This window comes from Falco rusticolus, chromosome 12 (genome assembly GCF_015220075.1).
Source record: "Falco rusticolus isolate bFalRus1 chromosome 12, bFalRus1.pri, whole genome shotgun sequence".
In the NCBI taxonomy this organism is placed as follows: domain Eukaryota; kingdom Metazoa; phylum Chordata; class Aves; order Falconiformes; family Falconidae; genus Falco; species Falco rusticolus.
Genome location: NC_051198.1, coordinates 21,106,972 through 21,121,890, shown reverse-complemented (window position 1 = coordinate 21,121,890; position 14,919 = coordinate 21,106,972). Strand labels below are relative to the sequence as shown.

At 42.6% G+C, this 14,919-nt stretch overlaps 1 protein-coding gene across 10 annotated transcripts in view; it reads right to left on the bottom strand.

Moving 5' to 3' along the window:
- The window catches only part of TRERF1 (transcriptional regulating factor 1), a 100,775-nt gene that overhangs the window by 24,907 nt on the left and 60,949 nt on the right, over positions 1-14,919 (bottom strand). For 9 of the 10 annotated variants that reach the window (XM_037405720.1, XM_037405723.1, XM_037405721.1 and 6 more), the window contains one exon: positions 3,884-3,981. The gene's annotated coding sequence lies outside the window, so the exon portion shown is untranslated. Of the gene's footprint in view, positions 1-3,872; positions 3,982-14,919 lie in introns of all 10 variants that reach the window. The other variant, XM_037405724.1, reaches the window with a different exon arrangement.

Here is a 14,919-nt window from a genome sequence, read left to right as displayed (position 1 = left end):
CAGGAAGGAGACTCATTAAAAGGCCATAAAGTTATTGTAGCAGTGATGTAAGCCATCTCAGTAGGTTGCATGGCTGCGTATCAAAAGGGAATTGGATCCTATGGTCTGTCCAACTTCACGGTTTTCAGCTGTCATTTCAAGCAAAAATCTACATGCTCTTATAGATTATTGACTAATTAGTCCGAAAAAAAAAAGACAACTGCCTAAGATGGCAGATACAAGAGATTTCCATGTTCAAACAGCTTCTGCAGGACAGAGCACCTGCAGCTACTCACAAGCAACAGTATCAGCACATGTTGATTCGCTGGGGCACCATCCCTCCTCATGACCTTCCCTCCAGGACAGCAACAAGTCAGTTAAAGGAAGTTTAACCACCACCCTTAGCAGTCTAAACTGTTTTTTTCTAACACTTAACTCAAGGCATGCCTGCTTACAGAAATGTGTCATTGCTGTGCGTTCTCCCAACGCTGCAGGTATGCTTTAATCATGCCTTACTGCCCTTCAGTCACACAGGCTGAAACAAGGCTTTCTCAAGTGTCTTTCAATTCTTTTCCCCACACTTAGCTTCAATAGAAACAAAACAGGATTTATCTTACTCAACTTTTAGCCTTTTTTATGAGCATGTTTTTATTGGCCTGTTTTGTTATTCAGAACCGTGAGATCTTCTGCTAAGCTATTTTCCAAAATCAAGACAGCCATCATTCACATCATCTTGCTCTCTGATTTCCTTTAGGACAGGAATATACAACAGTTCCTTCCCTGACAGCCTCTGTTCTGCCAATGCTGATGCTACCTCCAGCCACTGCCACACAGGTTGATTATAACCCAGCCTTTAAGCAACAGCGCAGACAGGCACGATCTTCAGCTGGGCACTACCAAGGTACAGCCACCAAGAACCCGCCAAGAAGAGTAGCTTTAAAGACCATGGAGAGTGCTACCTAAGAACAGATGCGCCTGCACTACTCAAACCCAGCTCTGAGGAGCAAAGCTGACACTACCCCTGCATCTTCAGATGCAATGACTGCGGTAATGCTGGATGGCTGAGAAGCACAGAATTGGAAGACACATATTTCAGAGACCCCTGTGCTCTTGCAGGCTGTTTAGATACCAGGTTTGCCTCCATAACTCTTTGTGTAGCCACAGTTGAAACCCCAGCTCCCCTTTTTTTTTTTTTTTTTTTGGCACAGGAAATACGCACATGAAAAAAAGCAGCACAGGGCTAAACCAGAATGAATAATTTCTAACACCAAGCAAGGCAGCTAAGTGAACTAACAGAGAGAAAAGGGAAAGGGGGCTGAGAAGACAACTCAAAGGTCTACCTTTTTTTAAAAAAAAAATTACAGAAACCCTGAAGACATCTGATATACAAATAAAGAGAGGCAGAGACTGAAAACAAGGGTCAAAAGGTGTCAGGATCGTGGCTATTTTGGTTAGAACAAACACCGAAATAGCTACAGAAAATGACTGCTGGTCCTTGAAATCCATATTGCTATCTCAAGGAGAAATGCTTACAGGGCTGAAAACCTTTTCACCCCAATCCTCGATACAACTGCTCATATGTTTTCTACTACACTTTGATTTTGGCTTACTCTGAATAGCAGACATCTCAAATCCACACCCATATCTGCATACAAACCTCAAGGTTGGCATTATTAGGCAAAACCAACAGCAACAACATACCCACTTCAGTATATGAGAACACAAGCAAATAAATAATTGCAGAAGTTAAAAGAGGATGGCAAGGAAGCAAAGTATTTAGCACGCTGATTTTATAGCAAGCATAGTGAGAAAGCTATACACGCTTGGAAGGGGAAAACCAGATTAGCTACGTTTTAATATTAATGCTGGTAATTCTTCAACAGTTGCACAAATCCTTCAAAAATTATCATTCCCTTTGCAGCTGAGCTCCTTCTGCAGTGCAGTTGGAAAGGCTGCTGAGTCTCATGTGGCTGCTCATTTAAGCTGTTCCCATTTCCACTCTTTAAGAGAGCCTAGAATGTCCTAATTCAGTTTAATAAAGAACACATTGGACTTGGGGGAGGGGAGAGGAATGACAGCATTGGGAGGGGAACCGAGCAATTTCTCTACTTCAATGATGTTTAAGAAAAGGCAACAAAAACAACAGCAAAACCAACAGTTGATCATCTAAGGAAAGCCTCTAGAAAAGGGGGAGGAGAAAGGAAGACAAACAAGCAGAAACATTTGCCTCTCCTTTTGATCTAAGTAGAAAATGCATTCTGAGGCACTGGTAATCTAATGAAAACTTTCTTTCCCCAAAACTAACAGAACTCTGGTTATTCAAGAAGAGGAGGCTAATTTCTAAATAAAGCCATTAACTCAATTTAGTTCAATCGAGATTCAGTTCCATGAGTCCCAAAGAAATGAAGAAGGTTGCTTCAACAAATCTGATTATCTTTGCTGGCAGTGAATTGGCATTACAGTTTTGAGGTACTTTGAAGGGTTCCGAGAACTGTGTATGAAGCAGCTATCACATTACTCCATAAAAATACCAAATATAAAATGATGTGGTCTCCTCACAATACTGATTAAAAATAAAAAATAAAATAAAAACCTTGACTAAGGCCAGAAGGGCACATGAATTGCATATTCCATGACTAAACAACTAAAAAGAGCGTACGGGAGACAGCTTAAAGAGGCTGATCATCTCTGATAAACACAATGATTTTTTTTAATATTCACCAATATATTACTGCATATTTGATCAAGGCTAAAGCTGCCTATGAAACTTGATTTGAAATCTCTTCAGCCAATCTGGGTTTACTGACTGCTTAGATGAAAAAAACTGTAACACCTTCCGCTGAGTCCTACATCAAGGGCAATACTCACAAATGCTTCCTGGAAAATAAACATGCCCTACTATCAAAATTGCCCTCGATTTTATATTTTAGTTTACTTCTACTACTGAACTGAGTGACTTGTTTTTCTCCAGCAAGATCCCAGTTCCGCCGACATGACAAGACCTGGCATGAAGATCTTGGGACAGAGATGTTAGACCTTGCCCATTTACTTTATGTTGCTGTGTTACAACCTCTGGTCTCTGCTGTTGATTTGGGGGAGGAGGGGAAATTTTCGTGCCTTTCCCCTCAAACATCAATCCATCAGCTATTGTTGTGACCACAGCCACATTTTAGGATAAGGTGAGCATCCTTCTAATGCACTGAATCAGTTTCTTCCTGACCTCTGTTTATACTCTGAAGCTTGTAATGCGATTGCCTTTTTCTGTAACTGTAAATGCTGTGTAACAGTCAGAGAACATATGCTAGGATTTGCAAAAACAGGCAAGAAGGAAACATCCCAAGACAGATAAACAATTAAAAAAACAAGGCAGAAGCGGCAGTATGCGGAAAATAGCATATGGCAATGCTTTCAGTTGAGAGGGAACAGCTATTTGGAGCCCAGTGTCTCCCCCAAAGGACACAGCTTTCAGAAATGCTGCTGCACGATCCTCCAAGAAGTCAGTCCCTCTCAAATACCTCTTGTTGGTACTTTTGCAACAAAGCCAAACAAAATCCAGTGGCTATGCAGAGCTGACCATCATAGATGTTTTTGTGTTTGTTTTTTTTTTTTTAATTAAGGTAATGTCCACTTTGCTTGTATGAGACAATATAGCCGAGGTAGTCCTTTAAAAAAACATTTATATGTGTGGGGATCTCCTGTGTCATACATATTGTAGGTACATAAAATGATGTTTTACAGGACAGAGCCAACACACAACTAGTCATAACTGAGGATTCCATCAATAAAGCCACAGAGACTCAAAAGCCTAAATTCTGGAAGACAGTCAAAAAGCATTCAGCCTCATTAAACAAGCCAGCCTCATAGAAAGTGGACATACGATGCTGCAACATTACCTGAACATTACCTGATTTTTGAGGATTTGTGAGACTCCTGTATCTTGCTGTGCTGTCTTTGCCATAACATTTCATGCTGCTTTCATTCTGCGATCTCAAAATCATGTATCTAAACATAAATCAAGAGAATGGAAATTAGTTTTTCCCCCCGCCACAGTTATCTTAGAAAATACCACCACCTTGCCCCAAACCACAAGCAGATCTGCAAGAATAAACTTCCTATTGTATCATAACCAAATCCTAACTTCTATTCAATATAATATCTCCACGCTTTGTTCTTCAAGTCACTATTGCAGAGGACACCTATCAGCACTATAACCCCCTTGAAGAACCTCTTTCCTACACCAACAGTGAGACATTGCTTCATTGTCAAATCTCTGGGATTGATACATCCATGGTCCATCCTTCAAATTACAGACTGAAATACAAGTAAATTACTCTTTTGTTCTTAACTCAGCTTGGCATTTAGTGCAAAACGAGGAACGTGTTATGTTGACGCAATAAATAAAACAAGATGGTGCCTCTACTGAAGAGACTGTAAAGATTTCACAGCATCTTACGCTGCTTTGACAAAACCCAAAGACAGCCTGGGTGCTCTCACAGAAAAATTTGCTGGCCCAGAGCACGCAACCTACATGACGAGCATCACACAAACAAGAGAAGGTACAGCAGTCAGGGAGGGAGGGATTCATGGAAGTCAAAGGTGCGGGAGATACAATCAGGCTGTCACCCAGTGCAGAAGAGATATCTAGACAAGGCATCCTAAATGATTTAAATGAAAACAACGCATTTGTAGGTGCTGCTGCCAAGACAGCTTTTAGGGAGGGCCCTGAAAATTCAAGGGTGTTAAGAGAGCTGGCCAACATCATCGCAAAGCCACTCTCCATAAACTTTAAGAATCATGTAGATCGGCAGACATCCCAGAAGACTGAAAGAAGGCTAATGTCACCCCCCACCTACAACAAGTGCTTAAAGGGTGATCCAGGAAATTATAGGCACATCAGTCTTACTTCAGTCCCTGGGAAAGTTATGGAACGAATCCTCCTGGGGGCTATCAGAAGTCAAATGAAGCACGTGACTGGGAAAAGCCAGCACAGCTTCACCAAGGGCAAATGGTGCTTGACAAACCTGACAGCCTTCCACAACAACGCGACCTGCTCGGCTGATGTGAAGTGAGCAACGGACACTGTCTACCTGGATTTCTCCACAGCCTCCTCCCAGAGAAACCAGTGCATTACAGTCTAGACAAGTGGTCTGCGGTGGGTAGGGGTTGGCTGACGGGCCGCACCAAGGGCGGTGGTAAATGGCTCCTATTCAAACTGGCAACCTGTCACAAGGGGGGTTGCCCAAGGATCAACGCTGGGTCCAATGCTGTTTAATATCTTCAGAAGCGATCCCTGACAAAGTTTGCCAGTGATACCAAACTGAGTGGGGAGATGGATGCTTTGGAAGGGAGACCCACCCTGCAGGAAGACCTGAATAGGCTGGAAAAGTGGGTTAACAAGAACCTCATGAAGTTCAAAGGCAAATGTAAGGCCTTGCACCTGGGAAAACATAATCCACGAGTGCAGCACAAGCTGCAATCTACCCGGCTGGGGAGCAGCTCTGAGGGTCTTGGTGAACAACAAGCTCAACAGGAGTGAACAGCGTACTGCTGCAGCAAAGAAAGCCAAGAGGATGCTGGGTTGCATCAACAAGGGCATCACCAGCAGAGATAAAGTCGTCATTATCCCACTCAGCACCTGTTAGGCCACACCTGGAATAGTGTGCGCAGTTTTGCTCCCCACTATACAGTGAAGATGACATAGGCTGGAAAGGGTCCAGAGAAAGGCCGCAAAAAGCGTGCTGTATGAGGAAAGGCTGAGAGAACTGGGTTTGCTCAGCCTTGAGAAGAGAAGGCTTAGGGGCAACATTATCACCATGTTCTAGTATTTAAAGGGTGGCTACAACGAAAATGGAGACTCTCTGTTTTCAGGGGGTCACATGAAAGAGACGAAGGGTAATATTTACAAGTTATTCCTGGGGAGATTCCCATTGGACAGGAGTAGAAAGTTTTTCAGCATGAGAACAATCAGTCATTGGAATAATCTCTCCAGGGAAGCGATGGACTCCCCAGCATTGGACACTTAAGATTCAGCTGACAGGGCGCTGGGCCCTCTTGTCTAGACCGTGCTTTTGCCAAGAAAGGTGGGACCAGTGATCCTTGAGGTCCCTTCCAACACAGTGTTCTATGACTCTATGAAACAAGCCTGGAAGCTTAGGGTGCAGTCGATAGCTCTCCTGCATCAACGGGAAACGCTTCATTTGCATCGAGCCCTATCAGGTTTTGGGAAGTCATTCCAGGCTTAAGAAGAAACTGTATAAATGCCTGCTTGTGGAAGAAGGGCACAGATAACCTCAGTGACCTCGATCAGCACTCTCCTTCTCTCACCTTCATCCTAGATTCACTTGTTAAAATTCTTTTAAAGTCTCCGATAATAGTTCCCAAGCATCGTGACACTACTGCATATAGCAAGAAGCCGCCTCACAAGTCCAGCAGTTCCTTGCACAGAACAAAAAAATGCCCTCCCTTAGCTCACCAGCAAGATGAGGGAGATGAACCCAAGCAGCTCCCTTGCCCTGCCCAGTGCCAGCCTCCGCTCCCCCCAAATCCATGGGAAACAGACAGGTCCACGGCACAATCCAGACACGAACCTACTCCACCAAAACATGCACCACGAGAGACAGCAGAGCTCCTTACAAAGCCTGACATGCCCAGAATGTCTTTCTTCAACAGAACACCTCCGCTGATGGTAAACGCTAGTAGCATTGCACAGCGACACACGGATTTTCTTATATCCAGGTGAGCTTTTGTTTACAACACTGCGTTGAGTCCCAGTAACAAACACCTGTGTGCATTCACATCTTGCTACAAATGTAAGCTGAAATGCTACAAACATCCCCAAAAGCAAATCCTTTGTTACCTGCTTGCATCCTATCAGCTGGCGGCTTTCCTCAGCAAATCCCATGAATTTACCTCTTCATTGAAATAAAGACAGGTTTCAATAAAACCACATGTACACTTAATGCTTTACCTAACTTACTTTTTATACTGGCATTTAACACCTTGAAGTCTGTAACAGGCATATTGGATCTGATAACTGGCAGGGGAACACCATCGCTTTCTGTTTGTAACAGGAAATACTCAGAGACACAGGGAAAACCCGAGGTTAATGTCAGTGGAGCCAAACAAGAAAATGTGGAGGGTTTTTGCCCCAGTTTAACACACCTGTTTAGAATCTGCCAAGATGTTTAAATTTAATTAAAAAAACAAAAAAAACAAAAAAAACCTGCTATATCATGAGCAGTGACCAAGTCTCCGTATAGTTTTGCTTTCTTTTTTATTTATCCACCTGCTCTGGAACAACAAACACTAGTATTAAACCTAAAAACGCCAAACTATTCTGCAGGCAAACCATCCCTTACAGCTTTCTACAGAGGCTAGGCTGATCAACACTAGGAAAAACAACAACAGGAACGCCCAGGAAAACCCTTTCCTGTTTTTCTTAGTTGTTTTGGTTACTTTTCCCACTATACCACCACCATCATCAGAGCTACAATACCACCCATATGCAGTTGTGTGTAAACTAGCAAATACATGCAAAGTTCTCATACGTAATACTATAGTTAAAGAATAAAACTTTGGGCCTTTTAGAGCTGGAGACAGTGAACTGATGGCTGATAAACACAAAACCAGTCCCAATGTAATTAATGCTGGACTAAACATTGCAAAAAAGTACAGAAAATTCACAAATGGGGTTTTAATTCCATTCATTAAACTTTAATCAGCATCTCATTTCTTGATGTTTAGATTAAAAAGCAATCTAACTCTATATTCCTTTGCCATATTCTTCAGTTTTGCTCCCATCCCAGCTCCTAGATTTTTTGAATATAACCAAAGCACAGTAAGGAGAAGCCGAGAAGTGAATCCTATGGCAACATTTACAAATTAAGAGCTAAGTCAGAGATCAGCTATCCCACACACACAATATAAATTTTCGTTCTTCTCTCTTCATTAGGATTGATGACACTGCTGGAAAATAAGGAGCACATAATACCTTTTATGGCAACGTAAAGCACAGACGAATTAGCAGAGAGAGAGTGCAGCTAAATCAATTTCTCATCTCAAGATAGTAATGGAGGCAATTTCTTGAACTTTACTATGCTTGTAACGTATCGATCAGCAAAGCTTCACGCTGAAAGTTAAACTAGGTATTTTTCCAGGAATAAAATGGAGGATGGCGGTAAAATTCTAGGCAACACACCAAAGCCTGGGGATTTTGTCCAGCCACGTTGCACTTCAAAAACTCAAAGTTTCCACCTACCTGCAAGTTACCACAACGCACAAGAGGAAGATTTCTAGATGAAGGCTGAATTAGTCCTGCAGAAACCTTCGCAGAGCAGATTTAGGGAGAAGCAGAAAGACACAGTGCTGCTCCAGAAGCAATAGCACAAACGCTGGTACTGGCTGCGTGACCTGCAGCCTGAGGCTGCGGCAGCAGCCTGGGGGCTGCATTTCTGTTGCCACACTTCAGCTGCCCTTGGCTGCCGGTCGCTGTGAAGAGCCATTTCCCAGAGGTCTTCCAGCCTCCGCTGTGGCTACACCGTGCCCTGAGATGCAGATGCCCTTCCTGAACTTCTGCTACTGCTCTGAGGCCTAACAGCACGTTAGGACAAGGAGAACATTTGCCTTGGCCACCTGATTGCCATGGAGAGCTACAGCACCAAGACCAAGGAAAGGCCACGCACATGCTCCACGGGTCGGTCAAGCGTGCCTGGCACAGGCTGCGTGCTTCCAGAGGGAACCCCACTGCTGCGTGGCAGATTTTAGATATGAAAAGAAAAACAGAGATCAAAGATGAGGAGATATATATCCCCCAGTGAAGGACAGTGAAATGTTGGACATATAACCATCTGGAATAGCTATATTTAATTTAATGGGATAGACTTTTTCATCATTTGACATTAAGAACTGAAGTGTGAAGACTGGGAACTCATATTCCTATAGATGTATGACCATCAGACCACCATAATATAATTCCGAGAGAGTTAAAAAAAAAAAAAAGTTTTTGGGGATTTCTCTTTTCCTGCCCAGTGGCTGCCTGTCTACCTAACCATACAAGAACACTGGCTGATAAACTTGCCGTGAAATTAATAAGCCCCACCTACTTTAAATCAATGAAACACAGGAGCTTTCTCCCCTGTATCTGTCATTATTTCTATTCCAACAAGGGTGACTGAGAGCATCTTGTTATCTAAATTGGTTGGTCATGATTAAACCGTATTCAATTATTTTTGGAGCAGAAAAGGGGAAAGTAAGCCACCTTAAGACAAGAAACATAAGAACAGCAACAGAATACATGTATTAAACAAGCAACACCAACAAAGACTGTAGTATCAACTGACAAAACCAGGAACAAAAAAGTTGATAGTACCAGAACCATCATCATCAATCCAATCATGTTATCATCACTTTGGTTCACTTACACAACTACATCAGAGCAGTTTCTCCCCATACGCTGGAAGTCCTCTCAACCATCAACTTCATGATTTTGTAGCCCTTCCCTAATCAATGCTCAGCTTTCTGGTTGCACCTTCCTTGAACTCTAGGAATTTAAATTCTCTTCTAAGGACAGGATGCTTCATGCACGCAAAATTATTTTTATGTGCTCATCTTTGAAATGTTTCAGGAATACTGTATGACATTTATTCCCAGAGAAAATCTAGACAAACAGTGCATCTTACAGATGAGACGCTATGGCACAGATAGGTTGCGAATTCCAAAATCTCTTAGTTTTTCACGTGTAGAGTCCAACACTTCAGATAGCAGGTACTGTACAACACTAAATCATGTTTAAAGTGGTTTTGACTCAAGCTGCTGGTCAGATGCCTACTAGTCACACAAAACCAAGGAGTGTTCGCAATAAAAGAGTCCACCACAGGCATAACTGGTGACTACCCAGATGCTGTGAGCGACTGCATCAGGGGGCTGCTCTGCAGCACTGGCCAGAATATAATCCGGTTCCCTCAGGCAGGGCCTTAGATTGTCCCACTCAGAAGAAAATACTCTTTTTTGCAAGTCCTTCCATCTTTCATTATGAAACTTCAAACAAGCACAACAAAGGAATCGGGGATTCAACACAGCCTCCCTCTACAGGAGTTTAATTTCTCTTCACAGCAAATTCATCACATGCACCAAGGTGGACAGGAGTTTTGTTTGAGAAGAAAAAATATAAAAGCAGCTTAGAGTTTTCTCATGAAGTGCATTTACGTAAAACAAGGCTAAAATGGAGTTATAAAAAGCATGCTTTCCTTCTGCTGTTTAATCTGAAAGAGGCTGGCTTAATATCTTACCTGTGTAGTGTAATTTAAAAAGGATATTCCATTACATAGTATTGCCTAAAACCTGGAACGGTTCTTCTGTCAGTCTCATACAGCCCCTACACAGACCAGTCAAGTTGAATGAAGAATTATGGCAGTGACAGGCTGTCACCCACAAGGGGAAGGCATGCTAGCATGATGCTCATCTGAGTCGGAGAGGCATTTGCCAATGGCAGAACCTCAGATACACTCTGACAATCTTGTCTCCATCCCCACCCTGCAAGCAAGCATGTGGGGTAGGCAAAGGTTTGCCTGCCCATTCCTGGAACTCCTGCGCTCATCTGCCTCTTTCCTTTCCCTTCTCTCCCTAAGCCAGCGCCCCCTCCACAACCAATTCCCTTTCCAAGGTACGTTTTCTTCTCTGTCATGCCAGGGGTCACTCCTCTGGTACCTAACCAATCTCCTTTCCCTCCTTTCCCCCTGCCTCTACTCAGCTCTCTTCCCTCAGGTCCACAACCTACACCTCCCACCACACAACTATTTCTTGGTTCCTCTTTACTGAATTCAGACAGCATCCATGCAGCAAGAGCTTGACAGCTCCAGAGCTGCCTGAGAAACCACCATCTTCCCCTTCACGGCTCTCACATACTCATTCCATGCTTGTCTCCTGAGAAGGCCACTGGACACTCACTCCTGATCTCCTTCATGACATTCATCATTTTTATGGGTCTCCTCCATGTCAAGCTCTTTCCAGACTGAGGACTCCTGGTGGCAATCCGTTATCCCGTACTTTGGATTTTTCCTCTTTACATTTTCTGGACCGGGGGGAGCAGAGATGGAAGACAGTGAGGACCAGAGCTGCACATGATATTGAAGACAGGGGAGCACCACACACTTACACAGCGACAATTTTATGCTTTCTGTTCCATTTTCTGTTCTTTCATTAACACGTACCGACACTTGCTTTACTCATCATTACACTGCCATTTTTACAGGATGACCACGAAGTCTCCTTCAAGAGCAGTAACACCTGGTGCAGCACCCATCAGGGCATACACCGCGTTGTGACCCCCGCCGCCTCCTCCTCCCACATGCATTGCTTTTGTTTATCTACAAGCTATTTCCTCTGACATTTTATCATCCAGCCTTTCAGTACAAGGAGTTCTCCTGCAATGCATTTCAGCCAGCGCTTCTTGTCGTTATTCTTAATATGCAAAGCCTACACTCTTGCAAAATTTCAGATCCTTACTTAAAACTATGAGGTGACTGAAATTGTTCAAACAAAATCATCGCCAAAAATGACATCAATAAACAGCCCTGTTTCCTTGAAAAAAACCCTCAAACTATTCTTTCCCTTTGCAAAATTACTGGAAAACAGCCACTCCCCTAAATTAAATTCCCCAATCACTAAAATAAAAAAGAAAGGCTTCAAGCAGGCACTCCCCATAATGAGCTTTAGCCTTAATTGTTCCAGTTCGGCAGAGCTGAGAGCACTTCACAGGAAGATCTTCTGTCAAGAGCCCGACAACCCAATGCTTAGACCTCTCATGCCATACCAACATGCCATCCCTGCCCCAAGAAGATGGAGCAGGAGCTCCACAGCTCACGGAACAGCACTGCCAGGCCAAAAAAACCCCAACCAACTGACCCCAAACAAATCAGCAGGCAAACCTAAGTCTAACAGCTACTGCTTGGCTCCAGATCTTCTGTGCAGAAGGTAGGAGGGGGGGAAAAAAAAAAAAAAAACCAAAAAAAAACCACACACCCAACCCATTCCACCTCTCTGCAGACAGACTCCTATGCAGTGCCAAGAATATTTTGAAAGACACAAGATGTATAACAACTTTTCAACTGAATATTCATTTCTGAATTGAAAGGAAACATCTTAAGGCTGAGTGGGCGTAAGGAACGATTCCTCCTCGGCACCGCCGCGCTATTTATTAAGGGCTGTGAATACCCACAAGAATTCAGCTTTGGCCTTCACACTGTACACTAACAAGCTCAGTTTACTGACATTCACAGAGCATATGGAGCTCTGCTTCAAATGATCCCTTTGAAAGGGACAATTAAATCAGACAACTGGAGATTGAACGACCAACAGAGCTAATTAAATTCTTAAGTCCTGTTTGTATATTTATCCAAATCTTTCTCACCATTCTTGCTGAGAAGGGGAATGGGTTGGCTCGGGAGGTCGAGGGAACAAAAGTATGCCTTTTTCTTCCCCCCTCGCCTCCATAGTTACAGATCTGTTTGGCACAAAACTTGCGACATGAAATCAATGCAGCCAGTGGTAGAATTCATCTTATTGTGACAGAAATATTCCACTTTCCCTAGCTTATATTTTAAATTGCTTTCTGATATACCAGGTTATTATTTTTTAGCCCCTTTGGTTCCTTACATAATTAAATGCCACACCACTCAGCTTTCACAATTACTTTTACCATTTTCAGAGGAACATTGACACTCAGCAGCTTTCTCAACTTTCTGTGAAGAATTTAATCCTCACGAGTATTAGCTCCACTGAGTATTTTCTTCTTCATTACATTAAAAGCTCTTAGCCATCCCTATAGAAGTCTTTTCCCCTGTAGACTTTTCTGTAGAGCAGGTAGTACTTGCAGATTCTCAGCTTCCTTTCCTAGTATTCCATGTAACCAGAAGTAGCACAGAAAAGGGGAAAGGACAATGCTTTTTAATACCATGGTGCCTTCAGCTTGCAAGCAAGGGAGAATGGCTAAGTGCAACTCACAGACACATTTCTGTATCAAAATCAGATTTTGCATTTAATACTTGCAAAAATAACAACAATGCTCCCAAAAGGTCTTCTAGCTAAGCAATAAAGATTTTGCCCACTTACCCTACAGGTACCGATATACAACCTCTAAAGCTTTCAGAACTGGCTTCACAATATCTCTTAGAAAAGAACCTCAATTTTGGAGCACGCATGTTCCCAGCAGCTCTAACTTTGTTTTCTAGGTATTGCCCATGCAAAATGCATGACACACTCTCCAATTTTGCAAACCTGTGACAAAGCACACAGGTACTTTACAGAAGTACTTTATTGATATAGAAGTGACAAAGTAAACACGTGTAATTCTGCAAGGAGGAAGTTCATCCTGCTTACCTGAGAGAAATATAAACAGAGAAACATAGATCAGAATAATGTCTCCCTGCCCAGGTAGGCTAAGAAGAATTATTTGGCCAGTGGGTATTTTATTTGGGGGTTTTTGTTTGTTGGTTTGTTGTTTTTTTTTTTCTTTTTTGCCTTTTTTTTTTTTTTTTAATTTTGTGGACAGCTGCAGGGTAAAAAGAAAAAAAAAAGAATAAAAGGCCACCTTAAGGAAAGGGCCTTTTAAATAAATTGAAGGCTAAACCTTTACGTCTGACACAACTGCCAGCTTGCTCCTTAGCAGAACAACAGGAAGGAGTTTCCAGAGCGCATAACAAGCACCAGGGAGGAAGCCTTCTCTACAGCAGGCACAGTACTACGCCACAGGATCTTCTCCTGGGAATGAATTGTACGGAGGAGACATTTTGAAGAAAGTGATAAACTTGCTTGTCATCTATGGCTCTACCTTACGTGCCAGTTGACCAAGTCATTCTTCAGAATTACTGGAATGTTACCAAGCGTCACACTTCCAACCGAGAGCAATATATGCTTGATCATTTCATACAATTTTCAGCCCTATCACAGATAGAGCTTGAATTATTGCCCCAGATAACTCAAGAACCAAAAGGCTCTGCCCACATTTCCCCAATAACCCAACTAGTGTCCTGGCACAGTGCTTTGCACAAAGGTGAAGGAACTAGGGGCTCTGCAACAGGGAGCTCAAGGAGCATCTCTCACTTCAAGTCCCAATTTTGTCTGAGGCCAAAGTGAACTGAATTTAGCATGAATTATGCATAACCGCCCTCCAAGCAAGTGGATCTGTGCCAGCTGAACCTCATAAAAGTTTTGGTTGCTAGGAGGTAGTAGTGAACATATTCTGAAGTCCTGTTTACTCAAGTCATTGGGGTTCCCCTCTGGAATAACCTTCCCCAGTCTGCTCACTGGTTTCTCTTTCTCTGAGACATCAAACTTCTGCTAAAATCTGTGATTTCCCATCTGGTATCATCTACAGAAGCCTCTATGAATTATCTCTCTGAACAGTCTGCAAAAGACCTCCAGCATCTTCAGAACAACACTGCATCTTTAGACAAACTAGATAACACACCTAGCATAAATTCTGCTTGGGTAAGCCTTGCGTTCAGACACGGTGTTGTTCAGATGCCCACGTATCAACTTCTGAGTCTCAAACTCCACAAGCCAGCACAGCAGACAGAACCTCAGTACCACTTCGCAGAGCTTGCCTTACCTTTTCAGTCTGCTCTCTCGCTCTCTAAGACTGTTATCTCAAATGAACATACAGTATTTTTACATCAACATTTTTCACCAATTGTTTTATGTGGATATTAAGTTTCAGAGTGTGCTATCTGGAAATCTAGGCTGCCAGATCATGCTTTTAAAGACTTATTCTATAATTCTCTTACCAGTTTGCAGGAGATGCAATTTTATCTTCTGAGTTATAAACGCATAACAGAATTTTTCCATGGTTATCTTAGCTAAGATTGGACTTAGAGTATTTATTTATTGTATTGTTTACATATACTGTGAGCCACCTGATGAGGAAATGGAGAAATAAAAATAAAA